General features: G+C 36.5%; 1 long non-coding RNA gene across 2 annotated transcripts in view; it reads left to right on the top strand.

Moving 5' to 3' along the window:
* The window catches only part of LOC135201697 (uncharacterized), a 56,478-nt gene extending 34,537 nt beyond the window's left edge, over positions 1-21,941 (top strand). For both annotated transcript variants that reach the window (XR_010311588.1, XR_010311589.1), the window contains exons 3-4: positions 11,634-11,744; positions 18,164-21,941. This is a non-coding gene — a long non-coding RNA (uncharacterized LOC135201697). The remainder of the gene's footprint in view (positions 1-11,633; positions 11,745-18,163) is intronic.
* Positions 21,942-22,188: the final 247 nt, after the last annotated feature.

Below are 22,188 nucleotides of genomic sequence, written 5' to 3'. Positions count from 1 at the left end.
AGACAATACATTATTGAGATCTGCATCTAAAAACAACATGGCCACTTCACTCACACTTCTACAGGTACTATTTCAATCGGTGATCCCGTGAGCTCAAGGAGATATCACCCTTATATCACCAGTCAGGCCCTCTCTTCCCACGTTGGTTCTTTGGAAATCAGTGGTCCTCATAACACGCGATTCTGCGACTGATCCTTTATCTTTGTTGCACAGTTTGGGAATTCTCTCCCTGCTTCTGTTTTTCCATGACTTTAAAGATAAGTCTTTGGATTTTTACAAAAGTTCCTTTATATATGTGTGTGTGTCTGTGTTTGAGTGTGTGTGTGTGATTGTAGGGTGTCATATGAGAGAGAGAGAGAGAGAGAGAGAGAGATTGCTTGCGTGAGTAGCAGTATAGAGCCATGCTTGTCATGCCCTTCCCCCCCTTGGTGACGTCACCACCTCGAATTAGTACTGACGGACCCTCTCTCGGTCCATTGCTTGGCACTGATCGATGCCAGTGCTAATGCATGTTTTATTTTTTGTGCTTACGTTTGTGCGTTCGTGCTTGTGCGTATATCGACCTGGAAGTGCGATTATATAAATATAGAATCAATTGGTCAGATCTTTTACCGGATATATTTACGTGTATTTGTGATACAAAGAGTTATTTCTTTATTTGTATTTCTTTTAAATCTAGGGTTTGTAGCGAAGTTGATTTATATACAGTTTTAAGACGTGTATATATATAGATATATATAATATATATATATATATATATATATATATATTATATATATTTATATAATATATATATATATTATATATATATTATATATATATTTATATATATCTATATATATATATATATATATATAATATTATATTATATAATTTACGTAGAATCTACTGGTCAATTTTACCAGATACATTTGTAAATGTAATAGTCACAATGCCCTCTTAACCTCTCGAATTCTTCAAAGAAATATGAAAGAAATCATGATCTCAGGACATCATGATTTCTTTCATATTTCTGTGAAGTTGGATCTCGAGACTTTGTGGTGACGAGCGTGTACAAAAAACAGCAAAGAATTTAAGAGGTTAAGGGGGCATTGTGACTTACACACACACACACACATACACACACACAGACACAGACACACACACACACACACAAATACACACACACACACACACACATATATATCTATATATATATATATATATATATTATATATATATAGAGAGAGAGAGAGAGATGAATGGAAGAGAGAGAGGAGAGACGAAGAGAGCGAGAGAGAGAGAGAGAGGGGAGGATGAGGGAGAGGAAGAGGGGCAGGTAATTGCTATGCTTAAAAAAAAAAAAAAATACACATTTTGCATCATTTGCATATGTCCACTCTAACTTTCCTTTCTAACCAAAGTAAAGAAAAAACTGACCACGAATTTGGCGAAATCTCCTTTGGCATTTTCCATCCGAGGTCACCTCGAGACGAGGAAGGGTCAAACCTTAGCCGTGCCCACGACAGTAAAAAACATTACTCGCACAATTTTTATGGGGTCGTTGGAAGACGCCTACCCAATTGCTAGAGGTTTTTCGTAATGTTTCTCATTTTTTATATTTTTCTGGAAAGAGAGAGTTTTTCGTCTTATGCAGATTGGAGTGGACTACTTTTCTCTCTCTCTCTCTCTCTCTCTCTCTTAGTTTGGGTTAGGCGTTACTCTGTGATGTTAACTTGTTTTTTTTTTTAATTCTTTGATCGTCAGATATAATTTTAATTCCTTTCTGTACAATTGTAGAGAAAGTATTTATACCAACATAATAATAATAATAATAATAATAATAATAATAATAATAATAATAATAATAATAATAATAATAATAATAATAATTTTGGACTTATACAGATAATACAGCAACAGTAACTATATAAAAAAAATACTATTTATGAGAAATATCGACCTGACCTTTTACTGTTAGAGCCAACTTGAAACTCTGGAGTTTTTCAAGAACTTTGGAACCTAGTTTGAGCCTTGAAGCTCATTCCGGAGCACTGGAGCTCTTGAATATTGGAGCCCAGTTGGACCTCTGAATGTCATGACTGAAGTGGACCTTTGAGCTCAATTGGAGTATTGGAGCTTTTAAGACTCTATTGCAGCTTTGGATAGAGATGGAGCGCTGGAGCTCTGTTTGAATTTTGGATCTTTATCTGCAAGTGGAGCACCGGGACTTAGAGTTTGGAGCTCAGTTGGAGGGTTGGAGCTCAGGTGTGGTGTTGGAGCTCATATGGATCACGATCGCTGCTGGAGCATTGAAACTCCTGTAGTTGGAGTTTTGGACCTCAGTTGGAGCATTGGAGCTTCTTTGGAAACCTGGAACGCAAATGGAGCATTAGAGCTCCGTTGTAGTACTGGAACTCATTTAGAGCAGAGGAACTATGAATATCGAAGCTCATTCAGAAGTTTGGAGCCAACTTGGAGCCAAGTTGGTGCAATGGAATTCATTTGGAGCTTGACTCCGTCTTGGAGACGCGACATAACTATTAGTCAGTAGATGAATCAGATATTATGAATCCTTTTTATTTACTTTTACAAGAGAGAGAGAGAGAGAGAGAGAGAGATAAAGAGAGAGAGAGAGAATAATACAATAAGAATTCGCTTCGCGTTTTTGTTTTATTTTATGACGCAATTTCGACAGGCGTGTGTCAACACGGTCGAAATTTGATGATGTCATTCGTACACATGATGACGCCTTCACCTGTTCAGCAGTAGAACCCCCACCCCCCCCCACCCCAGCTCTCTCTCTCTCTCTCTCTCTCTCTCTCTCTCTCTCTCTCTCGTGTGTGTGTGTCTGTGTCTGTGTGTGTGTATGTGTGTGTGTGTGTAAGAACGAATAGGAGATTGTGGTTGTACTTATACATATAAAAAAGAGAGTAATAGTAGTGCAGAAGATAAGAGGCAATTCGAAAAGCTATTAGATATGCTACTAGAATACAACATTCAACAAATAAATCACCTGCCAACAAGAAAGGAAAATACTTTAGACCTAGTATTTGTGAACGAGATGAATTATGTTAAAGAAATAATAGTTTATAATGCGAGTATTTCAGACCATAATGTCATAGAATTAACAGTTCATTCCAAAGCAAGTGAAAACAGAGATAAGCAAGAAATGAAAAAGTGGGAAGGATATGGAAAATACAACTTCTACAGTAAAAATATAAAATGGTCAGAAATAAATGAAGAATTAAACAAAGATTGGGATAACATTTTCGTAAGTGATGACATAAGGGTAAATACGGAGATATTATATAAAATATTAGAGAACATAGTGGATAAATATATACCGAAGAAGAAAAGTAAACATCATTCATGCATACCAAGAGACAGAAGGATCTTGTTCCAGAAAATCAGAAAGTGGAAAAAAGGTCTTACAAAAGAAAAAAAATGCATGGAAAGTTATAGAACTAAAAAGTAAGATAGAAAATGCAGAACAAAAGATTATACAATCAAAAGAAAATGAAAAACGGGACTTGGAAGAAAAAACCCTATTAAATATCAAGCAAAAACCCCAAAACTATATTATACTCATATGCGAAGAAGATGAATAAAAGAAGAATAGAAATAGGCCCTCTGAGAATTGAAGGGAGATTAACGAATGAAAAAAAAGGAAATTTGCAACCTACTGGCAGAACGATATAAGAGAGAATTCACCCGTAGAACAGATAATGAAGATAATGATATAGAAGTAAGGGACGAAAATAGTGAATATTTAGCTGACATAGAAATTAATGAAGCTGATATTGTGCAGGCAATTAATGAAATTAAAAATGGAGCTGCTGCAGGGCCTGATGGAGTGCCTGCTATTTTGTTAAAGAAAGTAGTTCATTCTATCGCAAAGCCACTTGCAATATTATTAAGACAAAGTGTAGATACAGGCAAGATTTATGATGAGCACAAATTAGCATATATCACCCCTACTTTCAAAAGTAGATCAAGACTATAGGCAAGTAATTATAGGCCTGTGAGTCTAACATCACATATTATGAAAGTGTATGAAAGGGTAATGAAGAAAAATATTATGAAACATTTAATAAAAAATAATTTGTTTAATATAGGACAACACGGTTTCGTACCCGGAAAAAGTACACAAACCCAACTGTTAGTCCACCGTGAGAACATATTCAAAAATATGAAAAGCGGAAATGAAACAGATGTGGTTTATCTAGACTTTGCAAAAGCTTTTGACAAAGTAGACCATAATATATTTATTAGCGAAGAAAATTAGAAAACACAATATCGTAGATAAAGTAGGAAGATAGTTAAAAGAATTTTTACACAACAGAAAACAGATAATTATTGCAAACGATGAGAAATCGGATGAAACCAAGGTAATATCCGGTGTGCCACAAGGTACGGTGTTAGCTGCAATACTGTTTGTTATTATGATTGAAGACATAGACAGTAATTTTAAGGATTCGGTAGTGAGTAGTTTCGCTGATGACACAAGTATAAGTAGAGAAATTACTTGTGATGAAGATAGGAACGCTCTACAAAGAGACCTTAACAAAGTATATGATTGGGCAGAGGTAAATAGGATGGTATTTAACTCTGATAAATTTGAATCAATAAATTATGGAGACAGAGAAGGAAAGCTATATGCATATAGGGGACCTAATAATGAGACAATCACAAATAAGGAAGCAGTTAAAGACCTTGGTGTGATGATGAATAGGAACATGTTATGCAATGATCAAATAGCAATTCTTTTGGCAAAATGTAAAGCAAAAATGGGAATGTTGTTACGGCACTTCAAAACAAGAAAAGCTGAACACATGATTATGCTTTATAAAACATATGTTCGTAGTCCACTTGAATATTGCAATATGATATGGTACCCACACTATCAAAAGGATATTGCACAAATAGAGAGTGTACAAAGGTCCTTTACAGCTAGAATAGAAGAAGTTAAGGACCTTGACTACTGGGAAAGACTACAATCCTTAAAATATATAGTCTAGAAAGGAGAAGAGAAGAAACGCTACATGATAATTCAGGCATGGAAACAGATAGAAGGAATAACAGAAAATATCATGGAACTAAAAATATCAGAAAGAGCAAGCAGAGGTAGATTAATAGTGCCCAAAACTATACCAGGAAAAATAAGGAAAGCACACAGGACATTAATCCACTACGCACCAGCATCGATAATGCAGCGTCTATTCAATGTGTTGCCAGCTCATCTGAGGAATATATCAGGAGTGAGCGTAGATATGTTTAAGAATAAGCTCGACAAATATCTAAACTGCATCCCAGACCATCCAAGATTGGAAGATGCAAAATATACCGGAAGATGTACTAGCAACTCTCTGGTAGACATTAGAGGTGCCTCACACTGAGGGACCTGGGGCAACCCGAACGAACTGTAAGGTCTGTAAGGTAAGGTCTCTCAAGAGTTAGCTGTTCATTCGAGGTTTACTAAACCTTATCCATTCTTTCAGAGGGAAGAGAATGAGAGTTGGACTTGAAGAGGTAATATAAATCTCTCTCTCTCTCTCTCTCTCTCTCTCTCTCTCTCTCAGGAGTTAGAGATTTCTTCGAAGTAAACTTTTTCTACTTTTTCAGAGAGAGAGAGAAAGAAAACTGGACTTTAACAAGGTAATATTATTCTCTCTCTCTCTCTCTCTCCTCGTCTCTCATCTCGGCTCAATCTCTCGGTCTTCTCATCTCTCTCTCTCTGTCTCTCAGGAGTTAGAGGTTTCTTCGAGGTAAACTTTATCTATTTTTTTAGAGAGAGAGAAAGAAAGCTGGACTTGAAGAGGTAATATTATTCTCTCTCTCTCTCGCTCTCTCTTTCTTTAGAGTTAAAGGTTTCTACGAGGTAATGCCTACCCATTCTTTAAGAGAGAGAGAGAGAGTATTATCGAGTTCTGCTCGAGTTCCGAAACTCAAGAGAGAGAGAGAGAGAGAGAGAGACCCCAGCTTCCTCCAGAGCAAATATTTTAAAAGATCCCCTTCGGAGTATTTTCGGTATTTGTCCGTCGGGTGGTGAAGCCTAATTGTTTACCCTGTGACCTCGTTAAGTAATATTTGTCCTGTGGTCGTTTCCTAGGACGGGGTCACTGACCTTAATCTATAGAGGGAGGTTGTTTACCCTCCAGAGGATTATGGGTAATGTTGTTGGCGCTGTTGCTGTTGTTTTAATTGAATTTCCTGGACGATGTAGTGGAGTTTGTTGTTCTTCAAATATTATTATTTTTATTATTATTATTATTATTGCAATTTCCAATACAATATTAATAATTTACCTGTATAATATATATTAAATAAAATATATATAATATTATATATATATATATCTCTATATCTATATATTAGTATATAGACATATATAATATATATATATTAATTATTAATATTATTGTATATAATATTACAATATTATAATATATATATATATATATTATGTATATTTAATAATATATATATAATAATATGTATATAAATAATATCTATATATATATATATCTATATGTTCTATAATATTATATATAATATATATATAGTAGATATTTATTATATATATATTTATATCTAGATTATTATATATATATTATATAATATATATATTATATATAATGTATTATTATAATATATATTATTTATATATATATATGTATATATATATATATCATATATATATAATTATAATGATATATATATATATATATGTATAATATATATATATATATATAATAATATATCTATATATATATATATATATATATAGTATATATATATATAATATATAGATAGATATATATATATATATATAATAAATATTATATATATATAGTTATTATATTAATATCATAGTATATATATACTATATAGATATATATATATATAATATTTATTTGTATATATAATATATTATATTTTATAAATATAATAATTATATATTAATATATATGTATATATATATATATATATATATATATATATATATATATATGTATATATATCTATATATATATATATATATATATATATATATATATATAGTATATATATATATATATTATATATTATATATATATATATATATATATATATATATATAGATATATATATATATATAATTATATATATATATACAGTAGTGCCTCAGGATACGAAATTAATCCGTTCCGAAGTGGCCTTCGTAACCTGATTTTTTCGTATCTTGAACCACATTTTACATGTAAATTGCCTAATTTGTTCCAAGCCCTACAAAAACACCCCAGTAAATTTTACAATAAAGACGACCCAGTAAATTTTACAATAAAGCTAAATTGACCAATAAACAATGAAATATAACAATTTGGACCAATCAATACCTAACTTAAACTACATATACTACTAATATATACTACATGCCTGTAAATAAAGTGTATTAGTGTACATGGTATACAAAAAATACTGTACGTACATACGCATGTAGTAAAATGTTGAACCTTACCTTTCGAATGAAGCGATCTCCGAAAGTGGTGACAGAGGAGGAGGACAAATGGCAGAAAACATTAACACTTAACTTTATGAAACATTAAAAAATGGCAGAAAACATTAGCACTAAACTTTACAAAACACATTAACAAATGGCAGAAAACATTAACACTTAACTTTACAAAAAACTCAAATTTAAATTTCTTTTTTTTGTCTTTTTTTTATTTTTACATTTTTTTTACTTTTTTATACTTTACGTTTTATACAAAATTTCAGTTTCTTCACTTTCAACTTTCTGTTTTTTCGTATCACTTGGATCTTCCTGTTTGCTTACTCCTACTAAAGGCCTCTTTAAAAAATAACTATCTAAGGAAGATTGCTTCTGCTTGCTTTTTACAATGTTCCTGAAACGACTAAGGGAAAAGTCATCGAACTGCGCAAGCATACAACCTGTGTAAGCCTTTTCGGGGTGTCTCTTTTCTACAAATGATTGCACTTTATGAAAAGCACCTAGAGCATCCTTAATTTCTACCGTTGTCATAGGGTCGTCCTCCTCCTCCTCGCTGCTGCTAGAGAACCCTTCTTGAACGACATTATGTTGCATGGCCTCCAACTCCTTCAGGTCATCCGTCGTAAGCTCCTCTTGGTGCTCCTCCAGAAGGCCGTTGATGTCATCCTCGTCGACGACCAGCCCCATGGACTTGCCAGGTGCAACGGTCTCGTCAAGATCTGGTTGCGAAACAGTTTCAAGATCGTCAACTGTTTCTGGATCTGCATCAGGCCAGAGTTTCTTCCACGAAGAATTCAAGGTTCGCCTCAAAACCTCCTGCCAAGCTTGATCGATGAGTCTGATGCATATCACAATATCGAAATGCTCCTTCCGAAATTCATGCAAGGTGAGGTTTGTGGTATCGGTGATGTCGAAACATCTCTTGAAAAGATGTTTCGTATACAGCTTCTTGAAGTTCGATATCAGTTGCTGGTCCATGGGCTGGAAGAGAGGGATGCTGTTAGGCGGAAGATAAAGAACCTTGATAAAAGAATACTCTGCTAGGATATCTTCCTCGAGGCCAGGAGGGTGAGCAGGGGCATTGTCCAACAACAGCAGACATTTCAGAGGGAGGCGCTTCTCTAACAAGAATTTCTTCACTGTCGGGCCGAAACACAGATTTACCCACTCAGTGAACAAAAGTCTCATTTCCCAGGCTTTCGCATTAGCCCTCCACATCACTGGAAGCTTCGCCTTTAGCACTTTGTGGGCCTTGAAGGCTCGAGGAGTCTCAGAATGATACACAAGTAAGGGCTTGACCTTACAATCCCCACTGGCATTGGAACAAAGTGCGGGCGTAAGCCTGTCTTTCATAGGCTTATGCCCAGGTAGCTTCTTCTCTTCCTCCGTGATGTACGTCCGACGAGGCATTTTTTTCCAAAAAAGGCCAGTCTCATCAAAGTTGAAGACTTGCTGAGAACTATAGCCTTCGTTGATCGTCATCTCGTTGAACATCTTAATAAAGGCTTCGGCCGCTTTCGTGTCCGAGCTGGCAGCCTCTCAATGCCGCACCACCGAATGGATGCCAGTCCGTTTCCAGAATTTTTCAAACCACCCACGAGAAGCCTTGAAGTCTGGGGTTGGTGTCGATGTCCCTTCTCCTCCATCGTCTTCGGCCTGGGCAATCAAATTGCCGAAAATAGCACTGGCCTTGTGGCAGATTGCTGTCTCGGTTATCGTATCGCCAGCAATTTCTTTGTCTTTTATCCATACAAGAAGCAGCCTCTCCATCTCATCATGCACATGGCTCCTCTTGTTGGACAAAATAGTCAAGCCCTTGGAATGTGTAGCTGCTTTGATGGCTTCCATCTGCTTAAGGATGGTGTCTATTGTCGACAGATTTCGGCCGTATTCCTTAGCCATCACACTTAACCGCATGCCAGCCTCATACTTCTTGATTATCTCCATCATGGTCTCCATAGAAAGCATCCTCTTCTTTCTGTGAACTTCAGTAACTTTCTTGGGACCCATGACTATGCGTAATTAAGTTATGTACTAATTAAGTTCTCACACAACATGATAAAGTACAAAGCGAAATCACTAACACGAATTTACATTAACAAACAAAATCATATATGTGAACGAACGAATTCCACATGAGTACGATAACGCTTGGGCTACAGAGTGGCCGAATGATGCTTTTACGTAGAGCTTGATGGGGTAGATACTGACCGATAGGAGAGCAGGATCTTACGGCTGTGGCTAGCGTCAGGAACCAATGGGAGAGTGGGAGGATGGTGGTGAGTCTACTCAGTTGGCGGCGCACGAGGTTTAAAATTGTTCTCGGTGGTCCGGGTGAATCTCGAGACTTTACAGTAACATCCTTTCATAACCTGTCTTATTTTCATATGCAAAGACAAAAAAATCTTCATATTTGCCTTCGTAACTTGAATTTTTCGTAAGTTGGAACTTTCATATGTCAAGGTTCCACTGTATATATATATATATATATATATATATATATATATCTATATATATTATTATATATATATATATATATATATAATATATATATATATATATATATATATATATATATGTGTGTGTGTGTGTGTGTGTGTGTGTATATATATGAATAACTTGATCATGAAGTATATAAAACGTGATGCTATGTATAAATAAAGGATTTTTGCCACGGAGGAAAAAATGAAAGGCGGAGAGAGAGCCAAGAAACATTTCTGTCTAGTATGACCTGTTTACTTGTGCCTAAGTAAAGGGTCATACTAGACCGAAAGTTCTTGGCTCTCTTGCATTTCATTTTTTCCTCTGTAGCAAAAACCTTCATGTATATATATATATATATATATATATATTATATATATATATATATTATTTATATGTGTATATCTACATATATATTATACAATATAATATACTATATATATATATATATATATATATATATATAATATTTATTTATTTATTTATTTATCCCCATCTAAATTATACCTAATTGTGCCATTTTCGTTTCTACACCTAAAACCCGTCCACTGGTATGTGTATTTCTTTTAGTTTTTTAGTTTTTTCTTATATAAATTTTAAACATGGCACTGATAAGCGGAACTCTGTTCTCTCTCTCTCTCTCTCTCTCTCTCTCTCTTTCAAATATGTAAAGTTGTAGCAGGAAAGTCTATCAGAAACTCACTGTTTGAAAGAGGATGCGTTCAACATTTTCTATACTTGTGTAACACTTTCGTGACTGGCACTTTTGACTCGAATTCCACGTCATTCAGAAGGAATCCAATGACTCACAACGCAAGCAAAGTGATGACGTCATTTCCCCAGTGCGTTAGAAAGGGCTCGAGTCTATAAATGATACTGAAAGTCCGGCCTGAGTCGGAAATGTATATCATGTTCAAATCCCCACCCTCTCTCTCTCTCTCTCTCCTTTGGTGTCTGTTTGGTGCGGCAGCGGCGCCCTTTGCCCAGTTTATAATTAGACCACCCTCCACTCTCTCTCTCTCTCTCTCTCTCTCTCTCTCTCTCAGATTTTTTATGTAATTTTCCTCATCTTCATTATTCTTATTGTATGGCAACAGATTCTCTCTCTCTCACTCTCTCTCTCTCTCAGATTTTTTATGTAATTTTCCCCATCTCCTTCATGATTCTCATTATAGTAAAGATTCTCTCCCTCTCTCTCTCTCTCTCTCTCATTTTTTCTATGTAATTTTCCTCATCTTCATTATTCTTATTGTGTGGCAACAGATTCTCTCTCTCTCTCTCTCTCTCTCTCCTCTCTCTCAGATTTTTTATTTGTAACTTTTCCCCATCTCCTTTATGAATTCTTGTTTTTATTCTGGTAAAGATTCTCTCTCTCTCTTCTCTCTCTCTCTCTCTCTCCTCTCTCTCTCTCTCTCTCTCTCTTCCCTTCCTCCCTCCCTCCTCTTCAGATTTTTTATGTAATTTTCCTCATCTTCATTATTCTTATTGTATGGCAACAGATTCTCTCTCTCTCTCTCTCTCTCTCTCTCTCTCTCTCTCTCTCTCTCTCTCTCTCTCTCTCAGATTTTTTATGTAATTTTCCCCATCTCCTTCATGATTCTTATTATGGTTAAGATTCTCTCTCTCTCTCTCTCTCTCTCTCTCTCATTCATTCACTCACCCTCTCTCTCTTTTTCAGCTTGATGAAATACTGCGAGGAACACCAACACACAGACGTCCTAGTGACCGGCATCACTCAGTCCGAGAATCCGTTCAAGGAGACCAAAGCCTGCAGCATCTTGTGATGGAGGTGAGTCCTACCTTGGAGTCCTGCGACCCTTGGGAGTTTTGGGGTGGGGGGTGGGGGTGAATCCTAAGACCCCGTGGGTGAGTCGTAGCAAAGGAGGTTAGATTCTAACCTCTTAGTCCTGCAACCCCCCTGGGGTTTGAGTCCTACGACTTGGGGGTGAATCCTACGACCCCCACCGGGTGAGTCCTAGGACACCCTCGAAGAGTCCTAGAAACCCCCAGGGTGTAGTCGCACGACCCCGCCGAGTGGGGAGTCCTACCCCCAGTTGAGTCCTACCCTCATGGGGGTGAGTCCTACCCTCATGGGGGTGAGTCCTACCACCTGGGGGTTGAGTCCTACGACCCCCCAGGGGGTGAGTCCTACTACCTGAGGGTGAGTCCTACCACCTGGAGGTTGAGTCAACGCCATCTTGAATTGACAAGGCCTGTGCGACCACTCAAAACACAGCGATGAGTCATCACCAGAAGTCTGATCCTGGCCACAAGTTACCATTCCCAGTTCTGTATTTTTTGTGGTATTTATTACTTTTTATCTAGAGTATCTAATTGCTATGTTAGATAATTATAATCCTCCAAACCTAGTTAATATGATTAAATATGCTGCATAATGGTGGAAAATCAGCGCAGAACTTATGATGAGAAACAACAGCACATTAACAGAAATGATTATAAAATACATCATCAGTCATTGCTGATGACTTTAAATGAAAACTCAGTACTTGCAACTTTCATATTTTGTAAACTGTTCAACCATTTGTTTTTAATTTGCATTGCTGTGGGTACTTTTTCTGAGGCCTTCTAATTAACAGACAATAATGCCATAAATCAGAAAGCTATGTCACACTTCTCTTTACCACCGAAACCTTCAGTTCTGTATGAACACCCTGCAGATAACTCCCGACCTCTTTTTTCATGTTTGACTCTGTGCATTTGCTGAAGTGGATCAGAAATAATTGGATCAATCAAAGAGATGCTGATAAAAACATGATTTTTCCTGAGTTTCCCTTAGAGAGTGCATTCCACACTGCACCCAAAATATGTAATGCTCCATTTGCCACTTTGCATAAATTACACAATTTAGAAGCAGATTCTCTCCTCAGATATGCATTCAAACTTACATCAAAGACATTAAATCCATCGAGTCTAGAAAGCCAAAACGTTAGCCTTGCCCTACAAATTTTCAATGAATATGTCATAGAAGCACTTTTGACAACGGGAAAAGATACTGTTTGCCAAAGTCTGAAGATGTAGCTAGTTATATTAAAGTCATTTATCTCTGGTGGACCATAATGAATGTAAAGCATCCACATAAAGGTACTCGGCTTCACAATAAATATGCTACGCCACTAACATACGTATAATGTAAATGACGAAAAGATATTTTCCTACAGAAATTCCATATCTGGTTAGATCTCTGGAATAACATTACTAAAACTGGTGGAAAGCTGAGTAGGGAAACATTCACTGCCTTAAAAGACACAACCAGTGCAATTATAGAAATAACAAAAATACTGTGTAGAAAATAAAAAATGAAATATGTCTTACCAGGAAAACTTCAAACCGATGAACTTGAAAATAGATTTGGTAAATATCGTCGACTTGCTGGCAATTACAACATTTCTTTACGACAAGTGTTCGAGTGTGAAAAATAAACTGAGGTTAATGGCTGTGCTTAGAATAACTTTTAATAATAAAAACATCGAACTGAAGATCTTCGAAGAAACGAACTGGGAGTGCATGAATAATCAGGAGTCCGGAAATAACGATTTTTTTTATATTGATGTCAGTCAAGATGATATGATATTGATGTCAGTCAAGATGTATTGATAAATGTATGGATCTTTTCCCTGTTATAACATACCTTGCTGGCTATTGTGTGTATGCTGTTGTGAAAAAATTTAAGTGTAGCTCCTGTAGAGACTTACTTACTTGCCAAGAAACAAAAGATAGCCTAACAGACAATAACAGTTACATTCAGGGTATAAGCAGAGGAAGGCTCCTTTATCCGCATGAATCTGTCGTAAACGCAATTCTGATTAGCTATATAACCATTGATAAACTGTCACAGTGTCCTGATTTTATCAAATCAATGTATCAAAGGAATTTGGCCACGAACATTTCACTCACTGTCCTTTCTGATAATGATGCCTACTTACCTTTAAATGATTGTGATGCTGCGCATAGCATAGGAAAAAATTAAAAAAATGCTGATATGTGCTTTCTCCAGTGCCCTACTAAACAATTATTGTAATAAAAGTAATGAAAACATTCAAAATGGCAGAAAATTAACAAAAAAGATAAAGCTGAATACACTGAAGAAATAAGATTTTAAGGAACAATTGCTGCAGATTATAGTGAATATTTATTTTGTATATAGCTCTTATACCTTTTCCTAGAGAGAGGCATCTTTTGTGACCATTTTTGTGCTCTTGTCCTCCTTTCTAAGTATATAATACATTTTTATATACTCATTTCTGTGAATAAACTTTTTTTGTTTCTCATTACTGTTTCTGCACTGATTTCCCTTTATATTTAATCATATTAACCAGGTCCAGAGGATACTGATGATGCCAAAGACTGTAAAACATAATTAACTTACACAAAAAATTATACATTCTGCAAATAACTGATAAATGCCACCAAAAATACAAAGTTGTGAATGGAAACGCACGGCCAGACTCGGACGTCCAGTGATGACTCATGCTCGGGTCTCTCAGGCCTTCTGTATTCAAGATGGCGATGGTTGAGTCCTACGACACCAGGGGATGAGCCCTACCACTTGGGGGTTGAGTCCTACTGCCGCCCAGGGGATGAGCCCTACCACCTGGGGGTTGAGTCCTATGACCCCCAGGGGGTGAGTCCTACGTCCCCCAGGGGGTGAGCTCTACCCCCTGGAGGTTGAGTCCTACGACCTCGCAGGGGGTGAGTCCTATGACTCCCCTCCCCCCGGGATCGAGTCCTACCATGGCCACCGAGAGAGAAGGCCTAGCGGATTAAACGTCATCAGGGTTTTCCCAAGCAAAGGTAGTCCGACTGACCTAGACCTACGGTCAGTCAGATACCTCGCTTAGTACTGCTCTAAATTCAGAAGGGGTCACACCGCTGATTTTTTTCGAGTGAATTACCATCTTTTTTGCGTTATTTGTAGACCAAAAGGGATATTGATAGTGAACATAAGTTTGCGAGTGTTTCTGCGACGATGCCTTATCATTGTGTTGTCCCAAATTGCAAGGGGAATTACGAGACAGGGCCCAAGGTCAACATATTTTCTTTCCCCAAGAATGAAGAACTCGCAGCAAGATGGATACGAGCCATAAAACGAGAAAGCTACACCCCGACCAAATATAGCAAAGTGAGTATACAAAATACACTTGACATTTACCTCATTACTATTGAAAAATTATAATATCGTTTGTGGAATATTGGTGTAGTGTGTTGGCTAATAAAATCAATATACGTAGCTTAGGAGGATCATGGACATACAGCTACATTTGCATTAATCACCATGATGTATTTATTTGAGATATTCGGACACTTCAATATTCGTTAATGGGCAATAGTTTTTTTTAATATACTGCAAATCTGTTTTCAGGTTTGCAGTTTGCATTTCGTGCCAGAGGATGTATGGGGAAAAATCCTGTTATGACAAAAGTACTGGCACAACCTCAACTACAAAACTGAAAATACCACAACTTCGTGAAGGTGCCCATCGCATCGGAGAGAATCTCCAGATTCGAAGAGAGCAAGGAAGGATCAATCAGCGATGCAGGCTGCAATAGCAGAGAGTGTTGCAGTAGACATTTTGTATACAAACTTCTAGGCTATTCAGTTCTGTTTGATGAACTTGTTGGGAAGCTACAGTTTTTAGATACTCAGTATTGGACTTTGATAAAAATAATGAGGGACTTTCAATTTGTCGTGTTGCGCAATTCCCGTACCCAAAAATAATTTTATCCCTAATGATAAAGAATAAACTGCGAACGTGCAAGCTTTCGTTCAAGACACTGAAGTAAATCGATTAGGGGACTTCAAGATTCCCGTAGAAGTTCATGATACTAATACACTTGAAAAGATATTGGATAACTTAAGTAGAGCGGATAGCTATAAAAGAAGTTCAAAAACTTGCAACAGCATTAGTGTTATTCAGTTGGTGATTTCATTTTTATCCATTCTTTTAGATGAACCATCATTCAAACATTCTACCGTACTGAAATTTGTTTGTGAACAACTGCATTTAATGACTTAATAAGTTGGATTATTCATCTGAGTTAGTGATATTTTCCTCTGTCTTCTATAATTGTTCTCCCACCGGGATACAGGCTCTTGAGAGATAAGAAATTTCTTATATTACCTAGCTACTCCCACTATAAAAAGGGTGTTTGTTTCAAAAAAATTCAGTCCGGCCACGGAACAAGATGATACAAATTTCTTGATGTACATCAAAAATAAGTATAAATCATTATTGCCCAATGACAAAGTAGTGATCCTGATGGTTGATGAAATTCATCTAAAACCATATTTTGATTATAAAGGGGGAAATATTGTTGGCTCAGCCTTTGATAGCAGCGAGGCTGCAACAAGCGCATTTGTTTTTATGTTAAATAGCGTACGGTCAAAATTCAAGGACGTTGTGCATATTATTCCTACTAAGTGTATGAAAGCCCAAACTTTGCATAATATATTGAAGAAAATAATCATTGGATTGGAAGAAATAGGCTTTACAGTATTCTGTGTTGTGACCGATAACAATGCCATTAATGGAAAAGCTATGTCATTTTTTGCCCACCCACCAAAATTATCAATTGTGTATCATCATCCTAGTCAGAGTGGTAGGCCTCTCTTCTTTATGTATGATTCCGTACATTTGTTGAAATGTATAAGAAATAAAATGGAAATGTAATTCTTGCAAAGAAATGATCACTGGAGCGCATGATGAGGAGATCTTTCCAGAAAATCACAGATATCTTTCGGGAATTAGTAGGGGTGGGCTCTTTATTATATCCTCATGATACGGCAGCAAATATTGTTATGTATTGTTATATAATAATCAATAAATTAACACAAATACCTCAATTCAGAACTTGTAATGACCAGAGAAAATTTGCCTCAGCACTCATATATAATATTCTTGTAGACGATGAGGCTCTGTTTCCAAATGAATTTTGCGACTCAGGACACAGCTGAACAGATAAAGAAAATGATGATATGGGCTTCTACAAATGTATTAATGAATAATTATTGTTGTCAGGAAAATAACTCGATTGTAGCAAGAAAAAACTTAACCAAAAAAAGAAAGTTGGAGACTGTTACGAAAAAATAATACTTCCAGCATTTCAAATAATAATTTAGAGAGTAAATTATCATTATTTTTTTTATTTTGTTTATTCCATATTTATAGCACCAATTTATGATTATGATTATGCTTTGTAAAGTCACTGCTTCTTTTTGTTACTTACATGTATATAAATTATCTTGATGTACTATTTTTTTTTACTAGCATTATAATTCTATCATCCTTAAACTACTTCTTTTATTTATCATCCATAAATTAATTCTTTTATATATCAACCACAAGTAATTTCTTCTATTTCCTATGAGATATTTAATCATATTAACCAGGTCCAGAGGATACTGATGATGCCAAAGACTGTAAAACATAATTAACTTACACAAAAAATTATACATTCTGCAAATAACTGATAAATGCCACCAAAAATACAAAGTTGTGAATGGAAACGCACGGCCAGACTCGGACGTCCAGTGGATGACTCATGCTCGGGTCTCTCATGGCCTTCTGTTTATTCCAAGATGGCGATGGGTTGAGTCCTACGACACCAGGGGATGAGCCTACCACTTGGGGGTTGAGTCCTACTGCCGCCCAGGGGATGAGCCCTCCACCTGGGGGTTGAGTCCTATGACCCCCAGGGGGTGAGTCCTACGTCCCCCAGGGGGTGAGCTCTACCCCTGGAGGGGTTGAGTCCTACGACCTCGCAGGGGGTGAGTCCTATGACTCCCCTCCCCCCGGGATCGAGTCCTACTACCCCTCGGCGGTAGGTTAATTTTACGACCCCTAGAGGTGAGTCTTACGAGCCCGGGGTTGGTGAGTCCTACGACCTCCCTTCCGGGGGTGAGACCTATTACCCTTTGGAGTGGGGTCCGGGGGAATCCTACGACCCCGGGGTGGGTGAGTCCTACGACATGAGTGATCCACTAGAAAGAAGGACGCTCCCATTCAACTATTATTATTATTATTATTATTATTATTATTATTATTATTATTATTATTATTATTATTATTATTATTATTAAAGAAACAAATGTAAACCAAATCACAGTCACATTATCAGTGCTCATTTGAGCCAATAAATAGATAAAAATAATATTATTTTATCACCTGTTTTGTATATCTCTCTATTCCAGGACCCCCAACGTAAGCATAGTTTGGGACTGATAGACACACAATAATCGTGAAGAGGAAGTAAGAAAAAGAAGAAGAAGAAAGAGAAGGAGGAATAAAAGAAGATAATGAAGGAGGAAAAAGAAAGGGACCCTTCTTCTTCTACCTGAGAATTTTATCATCTACAGCCTCACTCCCTTTCCCTCACCACCTCCCACTTCTCCCTTCCCCTTCTTTCCACTCCCCCTTCCTCCTCTTATTCTTCTTCCTTTTCCCCGCTTCTCCCTTTATTATTAATAGTTATTATTATTATTACGACCAAAAAAAATACTGTTTTGGCCTCATGACAAAAACAAATCAACTTTTTCCTTGTGTTTAGATAATAATACTTGGTAGAATTAAGACTGGTTAAGTGTGTGTGTGTGTGTGTGTGTGTGTGTGTGTGATTGAGAGAGAGAGAGAGTGTGTGTGTGTGTGTATGTGTGTGTGTATGAGAGAGAGAGAGAGAGTTTGAATTAATCTAGTTAAGGCATCAAGTCTTCTCGTATTTCAACAGAGTAACAACGGAATACCTGCTATTCTGTTTCCTGTGTATAAACTCACTTTTTAGGTTGTATTGGGATTAGAATAATTATTATTATTAATATTATTATTATTATTATTATTATTATTATTATTATCATTCATTATTAATATCTGTTGTGGCTATTCTTCGCCATTATCATTCATCATCATCTTTTTCTTCTGCTTTTTCTTCTTCTTCTTTGTTTTTCGCAGAAGTAGGTTAGAGTAATGTGGGTGACTTATGTGGATTAAACTTGTAAGATAAGAATTCTGACTGACAGTCTTTCGCAGTGTGTCAGTGGAATATATTATTATTATTATTATTATTATTATTATTATTATTATTATTATTATTATTGTACTATCTCGTAAGACTTTCCGGAAGTGCTTTAAAATCAAAAGTGTTAAAAGAGTGCTTAAGTCAAGTGTCCAGAAGAAGTGAGACAACATTTTTTTTTTAGCCGTAGTCGACAGTGTTCCCTCCTCTCTCGTGAATAAACTTAATTTTGGAATATTTCGAAGCTGTAATTACGTGGATAACTCGGGCTTTCGCAAATTGAACGAATGCGTCAGTAGATCTATCAGTGATACGCTAAATTTACTTTTATTTCAAGTTCCTATTATAAATTGGATTGCGCTCAGAGGGTCAAATCATAGTAAAATAATTTTACGGCGATACAACACATTTGTATATTGATGTATCTTCGTGGTTGATACTAGCGTTGATATAGTGTATTTCCCTCGTCTTTTAAATTTAATATCCAACACTTATAGAAAAAGATTGTTATACATATAACTATAAAATTTTCACAGTTTTTATTTCTTGAAAGGCAATTCTTATTCAATCTAGACTCTTTGCAATTTCTTAATTCATTTCGTAAAGTGATAAATGTTATAATTGGGCCATTTCACCTTGAATAAATGAAAAAAATAAGAGAGAAACTATCCTATAAAGGCGAAACACTTACATTCAATATAGTCCGTGATATCTTGCAAATTCATTAGGCCTAAATTCGATCATTTCTTAGGCCCACGTTACTTAACCAACCACTTAACTGACTGACTCTTTCAAGTAAGTTTACTAGAAAAAAAAAAATTGAGGAAAACCATTCAAAGGCTTAAGAATTACGCTTAACATCGTCTATGATATCTACGAATTACATTAGGCCTAACTCCTATAAGTTCTTAGGCCTATTTCACTGAAACAGTTATACCAAACTGACCACCACAGTTAAGTGATTTTAACTTTAAGAAAATTAAATAAGGAAAAACCGCTCAAAGGGGTAACAATTACACTCAACGTTGTATATTTTAACTGTGAAATACACTAGGCCTAGCAGAATTACATCGGGCGTAATTCCTATAAGTTTGATAAGTTTATAGGCCTAGGTTACCTCTAACCAACCACCAAACTGACCGACTCGGATTCACCTCTGGTTTCCCCGTCTCTCGTGACTCTCTTCCTCCCTTCTTCCTCCTCTTCCTCTTCCTCCTCCTATTCTCCTTCGTCCTCCCCTTTATCGTCCGTCTCCAATGTATCCCTCTATTCGTCATCCCCTCTGCCTCAATCCTCCTCCCTCTCTCACTCCCCTTCGACGTTCATCTCCGGATCGACGTCTTCCTTGCGATCGTCGACTGTTTCTTCTTCGTCCCTCCTTCGCACGCCCTCCGAGGAAGGGTCCTCCTCCCCCTCCCCCCTGGCTCCGGAGGGCAGCTATAATATCAGCCCCTTCGCGCCCTTTTCCAACGCCCGATGGCGGGACCTTCTCGCCAACTTGCTGTTCTTCGTAGCGACGCTCTTCTTGTTTTCGCTGTTGGTCTTCGCTGTTCTTCTCACCTCGTCCTCTGTTCTGCAGGGTGTTCTCACCTTCTACGTCTCTCTCCTCTTGGCTTTGTTCACGTCCGTGTTCATCTCTTCTCTCGTTGTTCTGACGTTCGTCGTCGCTTCTCAGGTTGTTTTGTCTCTCTCCTGCTCGTTGTTTTTCCTCCTCTGCGCAGTTTTCGTTGGCGGGAGCCGGTGGGGTCGAAACAACAGTAATTTTCTGGCCTAGGAAAACCAGAGCTAAAAGATAATATATTATTAAAACACGTTACCATGGAAGCACATATGTTCTTTTTAATTCGTATGCCCCAGAAGTAGTTATTATTATTATTATTATTATTATTATTATTATTATTATTATTATTATTATTATTATTATTATTATTATTATAGGCCTAATAGCCTCTCGAGTCAATACTAAAGTATTAGTATAGCCCTAATAGCCTCTTGAGTGAGGACCAAAGTATTGTTATAGGCCTGATGGCCTTTCGCGTGAGGATCAAAGTATTATTATAGGCCTAATGGCCTTTCGTGTGAAGATCAAAGTATTATTATAGGTCTAATGGCCTCTCGAGTGAAAACCCAAGAATTGTCTTAGGCCCAAAAGCCTCTCAAATAAAGACCAAAAATTGTCATAGGCCTACTGACCTTTCAAGTGAAGACCCAAGTATTATTATAGGCCTAATGCCCTTTCGAGTGAAGACTAAAGTATTATTACTATAGGCCTAATAGCCTATCGAGTTGCTATAGGCCTCCTAATACCCTGTCAAGTGAAGATGAAAGTATTTTTATAGGCCTATAAAGAAGCCTTCCGAGTTTGAAGTGTAGACTAAAAGTATTGTTAAGTCGTCAGAATGTCTTAAATTAGGACTTGTGTTTGTGTGTTTATCTAAACGTATATATATCACTGCCTTGGACTGATTGCCTTAAGATTGGAGTGTACTGTGAACTGTAATGACTTGTGATTTAATCATTTTTAGACTTAATTCTCATCGTGGTATTCATAAGCTTTGATTTATTACTTTTATTTTGCCCTTTACCGTTTAGTGGTATTGGCTGTTTATTGGGTATGCGTGTATATGTATGTATGTATGTATACTACACACATGCTGTATGCCTGTACTCATGAGTGCATTGATTGATGTAGCTTTAATTATCGTAGCTGGAAGGTGTGACTACTTAAAACCTGGAAAATTCCAGTGGAAGGAAGATTTGTATACGGTACAATATTTTATCATGAATTATCATCCACATTTTTCGATGCCTGTTCTTTGCTGCAACTCTTTAGGCTAACTGTAGAACTTAGCGACCTAACTTTATTTGTTATGTAATGTGTAGCTTTTTTTTTCAACAAACTTGGAGCCTTTGCTTGCTTATATACAGTGATATTAAATTATATAAAAAGGAGTATTTCGGTCAAATGTTTTATTCCAACCTCGTATGTATAAATTTAAGGTGCCTTTAAATGTATAGCACAAATGTTTTTATGCCATCAAAACTTATTAATGTATGTATAGACACTTCCTGAGAGAGAGAGAGAGAGAGAGAGAGAGAGAGAGAGAGAGAGAGAGAGAGAGAGAGAGAGAGAGAGAGAGAGAGAGAGAGTCATATTTCAACTAATTTCACGAGAGAGAGAGAGATTCATAACTGAATTTTTTCTGA

Source organism: Macrobrachium nipponense, chromosome 28 (assembly GCF_015104395.2).
Source record: "Macrobrachium nipponense isolate FS-2020 chromosome 28, ASM1510439v2, whole genome shotgun sequence".
NCBI lineage: Eukaryota > Metazoa > Arthropoda > Malacostraca > Decapoda > Palaemonidae > Macrobrachium > Macrobrachium nipponense.
This window is presented reverse-complemented; position numbering and strand designations above follow the sequence as displayed.